Here is a 14255-nt window from a genome sequence, read left to right on the forward strand (position 1 = left end):
ATAGCTCTGAGCCAATGCTTCAAGCAATTACACAAGAGGGTCTTCTGAAAGCAACGGGAAACAAATGCGATTACAAAAAGGAACAATAAAATATCCGATATGTGCGCTGAAAAAATAAACCCTTGCATGACCAATTTCTTCGAGATAGTGAGGACAAAATTGACGTGAACAAGACATGTTAATGGCCACAACATGGATACATTAAAAGAGAAACAGAAGGATTTATTCTAGCAGCTCAAGAACAGGCATTACCAAACTAATGCAATAAAAGCAAAAATTTTCAACATCAATAATAACAGCAAATGTAGATTATGCGATCAGAAAGATGAGACTGTAGAACGTCTAATCAGTGCCTGCAGCAAAATAGCTCAAACTGGCTATAAATACCGCCATGATCAAGTGGCCAAAATAATTCATTGGCATGTATGCAAAAAATATGGCTTTCCTACTTCTGATAATTGGATGGCAGCATAAAATAGAGATTGTATTGGAAAACGAAACAGCAAAAATTCTTTGGGACTTTAGAATGCAAACTGATAGGCATTTGGAACACAATAGACCTGACATCACAATTATCGAACATCGACAGGTTTGGATTATCGATATTGCAGTACCCAGTGATAACAACATTAACAACAAAGAACTGGAAAAAATGACTAAATATCGAGATCTGGCAATCGAAGTTGGCCGACTGTGGCTTAAACACTCCAAAGTCATCCCAATAGTTATCGGTGCATTCCATGCAACATTCAAAGAAGCTGTCCAACTATTTACAGCAATTAAAAATCAGTGAATTGACCTCATATGACCTACAAAAAACAGCATTACTTGGAATAGTCCATATTTTACGACTACTTGATTCTTAGATTCTTGGGTAGAATCTGAATTGTTCTGTATCACCAGTCATATTTTTATTTATATGATATCTTGTTTTGCCTGTATATCAATTATGTGAATAAAATAATAATAATAATAATAATAATAATAATTGTTCTGTATCACCAGTCAAATTTTTTTTATATGATATCTTTTTTGACTGTGTATCAAGTACATATGTGGATAATAATAATAATAATACACTACGCACATTCCAAAGGCAAAGTGATCTTGATGCTCCATGTGTTTCAGTCCTTGGTAATCTTCTTCCATACTTGGAATAGTATAAAATTAAAACAACTAAATACATTTTTGATTTTGTATTTTTGTATTGTATCTCTTTTATATGACTGGTATCTTATAGTAGTTTTAATAAGAGAGAGAAAACACATAGAAAAAAAAGACTAATAAGATGATGGACTGTGAGGTTCATACATTAAACTGCTGAATTCAATTGTAATGTGGAAAGTATTCTGAGTGCTTTTGTAAAAGAAAATGCGTGCAAACATCAAATTCGTTTGCAAATTGAATGCGATGGGCGTCATTCCAAATTTAAAGTACATACCTGTACTTAGCAATAAATACTTACATATATTGCTTAGTATACGTCATTCTGTACAGTAAATGAATATAAAATATTTTTACCTCTTTATTAAAGAAGATGAAAGTAAAAAAAAAAAAAACAATTTAAAATAAGTGAATGCAAAGAATGCATCTTAAAGTAGTAGCCGATTTGATTCTGTCTCTCTGCAATCCGAAATTAATACTTACGCATTTAAATGCAGAAGTTGTATTCGAACAAGGGGCAAGGATAGTCAGATCGTAAACTCCCCTTAAAGCGGATAATTTCCGAGTCACGTAAGTGCTGTTTATCGGATCATCCACAAATACGAACCACTTGTTTGTGAACTTTGCTCTCATGTGCACCTGCAAGAGGAACCAAATGGTAATCCAGTGAAAGAAACCGCGCTTGAAAAGTGACTAATGTTATCTTAATTTAAAATATATCGTTAATAAACAATCCATTGGAAATAAATTTGCGTATTTAATTCCATGGTCATTTAGACTCCACAATAATAAAACTATAAAAAAGCATGCGGTCTAATCGATCGCAAGATAACAGGACAAATGAATGGATAGAATTTGAACTGCGCGATTCTGCTGTCTTAGTATGAAATTTTAGAGCAAAAGATATACAAGACACTTCCTTGGTAAAGGACATTTTCGAGGCACATCCTTAAAATTGAGGCAACTGGTGCAACAAGCTTGTCAGTATCACGCCATTTGGCCACTAGAGGGATGAGAGAAAACATATTAGCAAGCCGAGCAGGTGTGTTTCTGGTCTCATCACGTAGATTGACTGTTATGTTTATAACGAATAGAATAAGAGTTGAAAGATCCTTTGTGCAATGGTTCCACCTCAGATGTTGGTACGGATGATGTTGTATGTTGTGTGAATGTTTCTCTACCCAGAAAAGGGACGCTTGTTATGCAGTTGGCGAATGCACGAGAGGTATGATCTAGTGGCAGCAAACCATTTGTACTAAACTGTAAAACACCAATTCGGAAACGTAATTCTCTTGCAGTACTATAATGCGCGTCATTGGATTCAATATTTAGTCCAGTTCAATATAGAAAGGGACTGCATTTATCCTGAATGGCCTTTAGATCTTTAGATTCTCTTCTGATGCTTACTCATTTCCTATCGATGACAGTCATCTGAACACACACACACACACACACACACACACACACACACACACACGCACACACACACACACACACACACACACACACACACACACACCACTATAAATACATTTACTTTGACGGTCCAGCTCACGAAATACCAAGCTCTATGATAGAATTCCTAAAGGGCAATGTGCACAACAGTAATTTGTTAACGGTGAGGAATTGAGGACAAAATTTGGAAATATTATAGAGTTTAAAAGCGATCCATCTTTGTTTAGAGCAAAACGAGCACACAGAAGTTTGATGGCACGTCTGCGATTGCAGACCCATGCTTGGCAAAGGCCTTTGTCGAAATATTGATTAGAGGGTATTGCACAAATTACGAGAAATGGAAGAGATAATTCACTGTTTCCTGGTAGCAGTTTCTGATATAAGAAAAAGAAGTTGAAATATTCTAAGGACCAGAACCGAAAAATCGAATAGTTGAGTCCCACAGATATATCTCCTTATCAGTAGCCATTACTGTTAATTTAATGATGCCGTCAAAGAACTGTAATATGATAGGAAAATGTTTGTGGGCAACGCAAAATTCTCCTATACATTGGTTACGGGATGGATAGTTGATATTGCATTCCGTCAGATTTAAATATCCGAATTTTGTGTGTGAGAAAAATAGACACCCCTTCGAAATTAAGAACTTTTGCATTTCGAACTGAGGAAAATGAAGGCGACGTTTACTGTGCATTGCAATGTGGAGAAAGTGCCACGCGATGGTGATAAGAAGAACGAAGGCTCACCGTGTTTGAATTGAGTAGCAATTAAAAAGCGGATATATTACAAAACCAACTAATTCGATTACTGAATAAATTCACCACCATCATTTAATTTTCCAACGAGGGCAAACTGGCTGCACTTTTTATACCTACCCTTTTAATTCCCTCTTTTTTTATTTCTTCAGTGTGGTGGACAGAAGGCGATGTTCCTAATTCTAATTAGTATTAATAACAGGCAAAGAGTAGGGGGATTGCTGTAACTTTGAAGTGACGTACTTAGAGAAAAGAAAGAAAGAGAGAGAGAGACAACATACCTTCTCAAGGTTGCTTAGTACATTATTGAGAGTGTCACCGCTGTAAAGGACATTATAATTTGTTTCGTACTGTACAATTGGACGAGAGGAAAAAGGATCGTTCAGTCTGTTTATGTATTCAATTCCTTTCTTTCCTTGAAACAGTCTCTGAGAAATTCCTTTCTCATGCAGTATTTGCACTCGATATTCTTCTTTGGTCGTTCTCAAGTAATCTGTAATACAATATTGGACATCATCTTATGCAAATGTTCCTATTCTCAAAACGTATTATCAAAAATCTTTAAAAATAAAAAAAATATATATATCAAATGTTCTGAATAAACATATAAGTCAAGAGTCCTAAAATATACATAAAATATTATTAGAACAAATCAAACAATAGTAATCAAATTTAAAAATAGATGTTACTGAGGCCATCTTAAATCACAAGATCAATAGAAAACCTTAGTGGCGCGAAAAAGAATGTAAAGTGGAACCACGAAACACGAATAAGGCATTTAATTATGCTATCAGATTTTATTAACTTTAACTAATTTTTTTAATTTATAGCTTCATCACACAATTTTTGAAAATCAAAGTTTTGAAATGAATTATTATTTAATAAATTACATAATTAAATTAAATAATTCAATGAAATCTTATTAACTAATTAAAAGTACCAGGGTGATCGGAAACGTTATCGGTCTAAAAATGAAAGAACGAAAAATAATTTCAAAATTATTTTTATATTACAACATAATCTCCCTTAAGACTAATACGTTTATTCCAACGATGCTCCAGCGCCATTAGCCCTTCCCTGTAGTGGTTCTCAGTAAGATCTGCAAAATACCCCTCTACAGCTGCAATCACCTCTTGATTCGAAGAAAAACGCTGACCAGCGAGGAACAGTTTTAGTTTTGGGAAGAGATAGAAGTCAGAGGGAGCCAAATCTGGGGAATAGGGTGGATGTTCCAACAAGTCATAGTGCAGATCCCTTAATTTTCCCATTGCCAAAACACTTTTGTGGCAGGTGCATCGTCCTGATGAAAGATGGTTTTTTTTTCTTCTGCAAACCGGGTCTTTTCTCAGGATTTTTTAGTCTAGTCTGGTTACAAGATCGGAATGATATTCCCCGGTTATTGTTTTACCCTTTTCAAGATAATTAATAAACAAAATGCCATTATCATCCCAAAACACCGATGTCATGACCTTTCCTGCTGATGGAACCGACTTTGTCTTCTTTGGCGCTAAACAACCGGCTTCTGTCCACTGTTTGGATTCTGGTGTGTAATGGTAAATCCAAGTCTCATCCATAGTAATTAATCGACGCAAAAAATCAGTTTTTTTCTTGTTAAAACGCTCCAAGCACTGTTCAGAAATTTTCATTCGAGTGCGTTTTTGTACTAGTGCGGCACACATCTTGCGCAAAGCTTTTTCATTTGCAATTGTTCATGCAAAATATATCCTACTCGTTCTTTTGTCCTGGATCATCTTCAAGGCTGGTACGGCCATGTTCAAACTCGGCATTCCATTTTTTAATTGTCGAAAACGAAGGAGAAGAGTGCCCATAAACTTTTATGAACTTCGAATGAATTTCTTTTAGCATTAAACCTTCTTTTACAAAGAATTTTATAACCGCACGATGTTATCCATTTCAAGGGATACAGACACTTCGGCTTTCGACAGCTTTACTTTTAGTTTGCACACAGCTGTATAAAACAAACTACTTGATAAAATGACTTCCAATTTGACATGAATGCTTATGACAGATGTACCAACGTAGAAGAAAAAAAATCGTAGCGATAGTGTTGCCACCTATGGTCTAGGCAGAGAATTTTGCAGACTACCCTCGTAATAACTAAATTGAATAAAATTCATTATTAGTTGGACATTACAAAAGAAATGAGTATTATTGAGGTAAATATTTACCTGGTTTAGTCGAGTATATGTTCAAAACGTAGTCTTTTAACCCAGAATTTGCAAAATTATTCATCAGTCTTTGAAATGCAGAATACGTCCAGCCTAATAATCAAGAAATAGCAGTAACCATTAAAAGTAGCCAACTCTTAAAATAATAATAATATATATGACACCAGGTAACTTACCATTTGATTGAAAACATCTGAAAATGGTCTGTCTCGTTATAGACGGGAATCGAACCAATATTTTTCTGACCGAAAGGCCCGTCATACCAACTGACTTACGAAGGCCCATTCCGTTACTTACAGATACGATGATTTTTTCGCTGCTCGATAAGGTCCGAACCTCAGTTCTAAATAGCTTTGCATATATTTTAAGAGCTCGAAATTTATTTTAAAGATTCAGCGGCATTTCTGCGATCCTTGTTAGAAGCTCGCAGAAATGCCGCTGAATTTCTTACATTCGTTTCTTTTCATTTACTGCAAAACTGAAAATAAATAATTAAACAAATAATATTTTATTTGTTTACTGCAAATTTCGTGATTGAAAATTTGGCAATGATTTCTCATTCGTCTTATTTATTGTTATAATTAGCCTTTTTTTTTCCTCGTTTTGAGTGCCACATTTTCACGACTCGTATAAACAGAAGTAAAAAAAAATAACATGGAATATATCAACGGCTAAGACTCTGTAAGTTGGCTATCCAATAGTTTAGCCCGAAGCGGATAATTTGCATGTAAGATGTCAACATTGTCTATTGTGAATTAGTTGTTAATATCGAAAGTGAATTCCGAATAGCAAGAAACTGAACTTACTGGAATTGAAAGAGACTTTGCACGAGTATCCAGTCGAGCTCAGCAAGGATATTACTAATATTTTTCTAGTCAGGAACAGACTGGAATGCATTTCCCACGTGAATGTTTTCATCATAGAATGTCTTATGAAATTAATGCGTTAACTCCAAACTTATAAAGAAATGTATTTCTGGTGCTGAGTCCGAACTTCTCTGAATATGACTTACAAATCCCATTTAATGTTCATTCGATCAATGGCGTGTTCTATGTGCACTGAATTTTTTATGCATGTTGCAACTAGCGTTTGTTTAATGTCCAAAAAAAAAAAAATGCTGCAAGTCGTACATACATGAATGCGAGAAGCACGCTAACTGTCACTTGAAATTCAATGATAAGTTTTGAGAATTGATTCACTTTATGTTTTTATATAGATATCCTTCACATTTACGGGTTTTACTTTCCTTACATTTTTTCCCACTCCCTTCGCAAAAAAAAAAAAAAAAAAAAAAAAAAAAAAAAAAACGATTTTAATTCTCTGATATTGGATGATGTTTGTTGCATTGAATGGAATGAAAGACCTAAAATTATTTTGGTGGAATTAATTCTTATCTGAAGTGTTCTCTAATAATATGAATCCGCTAGATATAGGCGAGAAGCAAATCTACCCTCCTTCCGTTAGGGGTTTTATTAATCGAAACTTGTACTTTTATTCGCACTAAACAATATGTGTTTGCTGTTTAAAATTGGCTGCAGTGGCTTGTAAAGTGTGGCAAGTATATTAATGCTATCAATGGGTATGTTTTTTGCACAGTTTTTTTTTTACGAAAATCCTCACACCATACTATGAATCTGGTTGACGCAAATCCTTGGAATTGAAGATAATTCGAGTCAAGATCCTTTTTTTTTTCTAAATATCAATCTCCCACATATAAGGTTTCTTAACGTTTATATTATATCCGTACCATGTGTGGTCAAGAAGTATAGTTCGAGATATGGGTCGAGGCCAGCCTTCATTACATGCTTCGGTGAGTTACTGCACACAGGAAGTTCTGTTTGTCCGTACAAACCTTCTCAGACGACGGCGATCTCCTTCCTGACAGGCTATTCTTAGAACCACAATTACCTTTGTTAGAGAAGCAGTGTGGGTTATTTTCCAACTGATTAAACAAACGGGGTATCTCGACTTTCGAGAAACAAGCCAGCTTTGATGTTTTCGAAACAGAGGCTCCGGTCAGAAGGGCACCAACCATAAGCCCTTTTGGTTTTTTTCCAATTGGGATTAGCACTGTTGACTGACTAAAAGCATCGCTAAATAGTAGCCTAGAACACGTGATGAGGCACGTGACCATGTAACAGGTTGGCGTACATCTGCATAAAGATTTCTAATTTAGTAGCCGGTGTGTGTATTGAAATCTTTTCGAATTGCTGAAGGTTGTAGTATTTTGAGAAGAGAGTGAACGAAGGCTATTGTGAAATCAGAGATAGACAGGAAGAAGAGAAGTTAGACTTGAAGCTGGACAATAAAGATATATTTGACGTCAGTTGATTGTGTTCTTGTAGTCTTAGGAGAAAGTGACAGAAACATGATCGCCAGTAAGCAGAACGTTCTCTGGTAATATGTATAGAAGAGACTTGTAGAAGCAGAATATCCACGAGAAGGTCAGTGGAGTGAGCGCTGACACGGGTGGTGGGGGATACCAGTGCTATTACCCTATTGAAAAAAAAAACAGAACACAGTTCGTGTGATGTTTTTATCGAGAAAGAGCGGAGGCGTAAGTTATGCAAAGAAAATAATTCTAATCATTCCGAACTTTTTCCCTTTTTCTTAAAATTAATATTTGGGTTACTAAACATCAACTTCGAAATCCCATAAAAGCGGTATAAACTATATTCCTACATGAAAAAGAAAATCGTCGACCATTCTAGAAGTCTGATGTTAAGCATTTTACTTACAGAACACTGCATCAGCGTAACATCGTATAAGCACGTAATATTACCACGAGTTCCCCAGTTTTTGTTAGTAATACGACCAGCGAGTGCATCTCATTTATCTTCTCACGCCATCTCCAGGCCATACTGTCTTATTATTCTGCGCGGTTTCTAACTTATTTGAATTTGAAAGTAGATCGTTTCGTGAGAAAAATGTATGATTTATTATTATTATTATTATTACAAGTAGCTTTATCAAGCACAAGTCACCTCATACAGAGGTGACCCGGTTTTCCCCTCGAAATTAAGGTTTCTCATCCTGCAAAACAGGCAATACTGCCAGAAGAACACACGCAGTACACACACTGGAATATAATTAAATACCTATCGTAAGCATAAAACAAGTTTCTAAGGTGCGAAGTTACTTGAATATAACATGTAATTTATATTTCAGTTAAACTGAAAATGACATTTTCAGTTTAACTAAAAATTCAGAAAGATTAAAAAAAATAATGGATTTCAAAAGAACGAGCGGAAGGCTGCACAACTTCAATCGATAGACAGTCAAGTAGATAAAAAGTTTGCTGTCGTGCGTTGTGGACAGTCTACAATAAACACAAAGACTCTCTTTGTTTAAACAACTTTCTTTAAACTGGAGCTTTTTGTCCATTATCTATGACGATTATCAGTAGTTAGTAAATATATAAAGATACTGAAAATCTTAAGTGTAGCCTCGCAATGTCATTGCTTCCATTTCTCAGATGGGTTTACTTTGTAGGAAAAAACGTCAGAGAGAAAGGAAAACACGCACAGAGTTGCAGAATTAAATCAATGCTCCCATATCGATTCTGAATCGCGCATGAAGTTTTATTATTATTATTATTATTATTATTATTATTATTATTATTATTATTATATGCAGGAACTGCCAGAGCAATATGCATTTTCTCTGTTCAGGGCCATTTGGCAGCGAAAATCGCATGCGAAGCATAACGAGTGGACCCATTGTAGAAAAAACAAAATTCAACGGCAGCTGGAAACAGCCAACAGAAACAACTGCAGGAGGTAAACAGCTAACGCAGCAATCAACAGCACAGGAAATGAAAAACAAGGAGTACAATAACGGAAACTTAGGTGACCCCACTCTAAATGCATTCCTAGAAAATAGATTACAAAACCTAATGGACTGTTAAATCAATTTTGTTAGAGAACTATTTGAAAAACATACTGCACAAATTACCGGAATATTCAACCAATATGAGGAATTTATTAAATTTAATAACAGTGTGTAGAGGATGCATCGCAGACCGTTAGAGAAATTAAAGAGAAAACGGAAAGACAGAATAACTTAATTAAAGAGACAACGGAACTATGGCAAGAACTGAATTATTAAAAACAACATTACGAACTCTTTAAATAACAACAGTATAAAATGATCTCCTCACAGATGGGCTCACAGAAATTGCTACCGAACATTAAAAAGGCAATTCAACTAAGCCAGAAAGTTTGCTCTTCCATGGAATCAGAAGATATCCAGTGGGTTCATCTATTACCTCAAAAAAGGAAAAGAGAAGGATTTCTCCAACCTTCCTCCGTCGTGGTGCGACTTACTAACAGCCCGACAGAAGTTAACCTCATAAAAGCTAGCAGGGTTAAAAAAAATCCGTAGCCAAGGATCAGAATGGAACTCACGACGATACCTGTCCGAGTACTAAACACCATATTATCAGAAGCTATTCTACCATACAAGGAAAGTAAAAACATAAACAAACTACCAGTTCATATGGATAAGATTCAGCAAAATATTCCTTAAAAAGACAAAAGATGCAAAGCCAATCCAAGTAAAATCCGTAGAAGGTCTCAACAGGCTGCCAGATTAAAAGGAGCGCTGATGAGTCGTAAAAAAGGGAACAACATGCCAACCCACATGAGCGCAGTCCACCAAGCAGATGTAATCACCCTGGAATATGACAGTTGCCACCTTCTAAACTCGATTACAGAATGGAAACAAGTGACTATCCCCAAAAAAGGACTATCTATTCAACATCAGGAGCATTCAAAAATACTGGTTGACCCTGCAATCTTATCTGAAGGAAGATATAAACAACATGGATATTTTAATATGAACAGAAGCATCCACAACAAACGAAGAGGCAACCATTTGCCAAATGCCAAACTTTCAACAGCACAAACATTGCAGACAAATAAACGAGGCGGTGGTATAATAATATTTAGCAAACATAAATTAGAAATAATAGAAATAAACTATAAATTAGAGTTTGCAGACAACCTTTTCATCGAAGTTAAAAATATAAAACACGAGAATTCCTTGATAATAAACGCAATAAACAGACCACAAAATTTCTAGACGAAATAAACAGATGGCTTTCTGCCATGGAAGAAGGCATCACAGAATACCAGTTAATAATGGGTGACATGCCTAAACATTATGAACACAAATAACATCACAGCATAATATGTAGACCTCTTATCAGCATATAACATAACCCCATCCATACAGGCGTATATACGAGAAGAGAGAGTCGAAAATACAATCACCTCATCCTGCATTGACCACATAAATATACGGCCCCGTCCAAACAGCTATATCACTGCATTACAGTTACACACTGAACCAGAACCCATAAAATTCACTGAGACTACAAAACAGTATTATAGCATTCTAAACGAAACAATAGTAAACGATGAAATCAGAAAAACAGACTGGATGCAGAAATCATCTTTTGACTCTGCTGATGCAGTATATATGCAGTCTACACTAAAATTAAAATTACATATTAAAATTGTATATTAAAATTACATTTAATGAAATATATAACAAAGCAAATCCAAAAAGAAAAATACACTCCCAAACCAGACGGAATCCATGGATAACAGATAACATACTAATAGACATACAAAGAAAAGATTTTCAATGGAAACAACTTAAGAGGTCACTTAACAACACTGTTATAGAAGCTGAATAAGAAATTATTATAGAAACAAATTGACAACAGCTCAGAACGACATAAAAGAAACCTGGTACCTGATCAATGAAATTCTGGACAATACAAACAAATCCACTGCCTCAGAAACAATAAAAACACAACTTTTGCTTTCGAGCCCAAATCCTTCAAACAGTTGGCAAACAACTTTAATCAGCACTTCGCGAACTTTGTCTAAAACACTGTGCATGAGACATTCTCTCCTCACACGAAGAAATATTTTCCACTAGGACCACGAAGAACGCTGTCAATATGGGTCCCACGGTAAGAAAAGAACTATCACTTGCAATTCAACAAATTAACTCTAATTTGACCAAGAATAGAGGGAATCAGAACAAAAGACATAAAAAACACTCATGTCCAGTTATACTCAAACTGTTAAATAAAATTTTTCGAAACGGGGCAATACCTGAAACACTCAAGACAGCATTAATCCTTCCCATACATAAACAGAGAAACAGAAACATCATAAGTAATTACAGACCCATCGCCACGTTGTCTGTAATCAACCAAATCATGGAGTGCATCGTGCATTGCAAACTCTCCACATACTGAAAAATTCTAAATCATCCCAAAAACACAACATGGCTTTCAACAGAATGAAGAAAAAGCAACACTCTGGAAGATTTTACAGATAAAATAAACGCTGCAATAGATAAAAACAGAATAGTATTGGTCGTTTTTATTGACCTAACAAAAGTTTTTGACACCCTAACATACAAAACTTTGTTGGACAAATGAGCACCTATCGGAATCGGAGGTCGTCTACTCCAGTGGTTTAAAGCATATATGAAAAACAGGAAGCTTCTCACACATATGGGATCAGCGCAGGGCAAAGAGGTACCGGTAGGAGTACCACAAGATGTTGTTCTTCTATCTCCCAATCTGTTTAACATATACACACACGATATCATCCATCTTCGTCTAAAAAGTAAAATCTTTCAATACGCAGAAGACACGACCATGGTCAAATCACTAACTGGCTAACTGAAAACGGCATATTTATATATATAAACTCTGTAAAGACATAGCTAACGTTATTCAACCCCCCCCCCAACACCATCCGATATCCTCCTATACACAAAGCGCTGATCCTAAAACCACAACCATCACACAGGTGAAAACCACACGCTATCTCGGACTTCACTTCGATGCTGATCAAAGCTGGAATAGCCATACAAATTATCTACTCAAATAAACTCAGGATAATAGCAAGAAAACTATATCGATTAAAAGACATTGCTCCGACACACATAAAAATACTAATCTATAACGCACTATGCGAAAACATTTTAAGACACGCAATTACATCGCATGTATTCTGCGCAGACTACAAACTTAGCAGACTACAATTTGCAAAATAAAATAGTAAAACTGATATTCTGGGAACAAAAAAAAAAAAAAAAAAAAAAACACAACCCGTACTCATACGGGCAGCAAGAACAGAACACAAAATATTTAAGGTGAAACACTATACCACTGCAGAGTCATATTAAAACATTACTACAGCCTAACGTATAGAGTAACCAGAACAACATATCAAATAACAAGACCACAGTCAACAAACTAACAAGAACACAGTCAACATAACATATAAATACAACAATCACAACGGCAAAGCCACCCGAAACTTCTACTACCTGACATGATAAACAAACTGCCGTTTGACGACAGAACCCTGGGAACATACAGAGAGCTGAAACAGGCACTATATAAATATTATAGCGAGAATGAAAATTAGAATGAAAACAGTTAAATTTTCTTGGAATTTGTTTAGACTTGGTTAGACTATAATAAATTTAGTTTAATCCTTTATCCAAGTATAAGCAAACAAAGTTTGAGCCTGAAGTATCTTCAGGAGTGAAGCAACTCGTGGTAAAGGTGGACAAAGCTTCACATCACCCCTTGTCTTAGTATCTCCCATAATGCAAAGCACATCTCCTTGCAGATATGTATAATGCTATGCATTAAGGGAAGGGCCACTACCCAGACCGGTTTCGACCTTTATTGAGGTCAAGTCAGTAAGAGCCAGACCCAGAGGTGGTGATACTAAGGTGAAAACAATGGAGAAATCATATTTACCTATACGAGTTGCCAAAAGGATCTGGGTCTGGCTTCCACTGACGACCTCAATAAAGGTCGAAACTAGTCAAACAAGGAGATGTGTTTTGCATTATGGGAGATACTAAGACAAGAAGTGATGAGAGCTTGGTCCACCTTTACCACGAATTTTCAAAATTAATAAAAAATATTATTATTATTATTAAAAAATTATTAATATTATTATTGATTTATTTTTGTTGTTCAAGTACAAGCTATTCGTTTTTTACACGAGAGCTTATTAAAAGAGTTACTGATTTGTACTCTTTCAAAAACATTTGGTGCCTAAGAGGAAAAAAAAATTATCGAAATTTTCTGCTTATTGTCATGAACTGCGTAATGCTTTGGAGTGGAGAGTCGTCTGCAAGTCTATTGTAAATACACAGCACTTGGTGAAATAAAGATGCAATTTTTTTAATAAAACTGAATGTGCAAATACTCAGTGATAAACCAGGTCTCCTTGAATGTCTGGAATTTCATCTTTTTCTGTTTAAAACATCAAAAATCCTCATAGGTATAACTTGTGAAATGAAACAATTTTAAGACCTTTGAAACCAATCAGTTATTACTTATGAAAATCATCGAGATTTTCATAACACGTGATCAAAGAGATAACGCTTTGTTTCTAACAACAATTTCAGAGGAAAGCCTACTAAAAGTTTACCGAGGAAGCCGAAAAACACCTTCATACAATGGAAGGGAGGAAAAGAAATAATACTTAGTACTCTTGACCTTTCAAAGGAGATTTGGTTGAATAAAGAACTTTGATTACAATATTATTGGAGTTACTAAGAGCATAGCTGACATCTACTTCCGATTCTGAGAAAGTGCTGATTAGGAGAAGTTGTAGAGCGTCGAGGATGATCATGATTA

The 14255-nt window shown here is 35.4% G+C and overlaps 1 protein-coding gene across 1 annotated transcript in view; it reads right to left on the reverse strand.

Moving 5' to 3' along the window:
- LOC150094935 (blastula protease 10-like) overlaps positions 1 to 14255 on the reverse strand; it is a 96226-nt gene that overhangs the window by 38323 nt on the left and 43648 nt on the right. The gene's annotated exons all lie outside the window — the stretch shown is intronic.

The sequence above is a fragment of the Typopeltis vanoorti genome, chromosome 21, assembly GCF_054136105.1.
Source record: "Typopeltis vanoorti isolate ZY-2024b chromosome 21, IOZ_Tvanoo_1.0, whole genome shotgun sequence".
Classification (NCBI taxonomy): domain Eukaryota; kingdom Metazoa; phylum Arthropoda; class Arachnida; order Uropygi; family Thelyphonidae; genus Typopeltis; species Typopeltis vanoorti.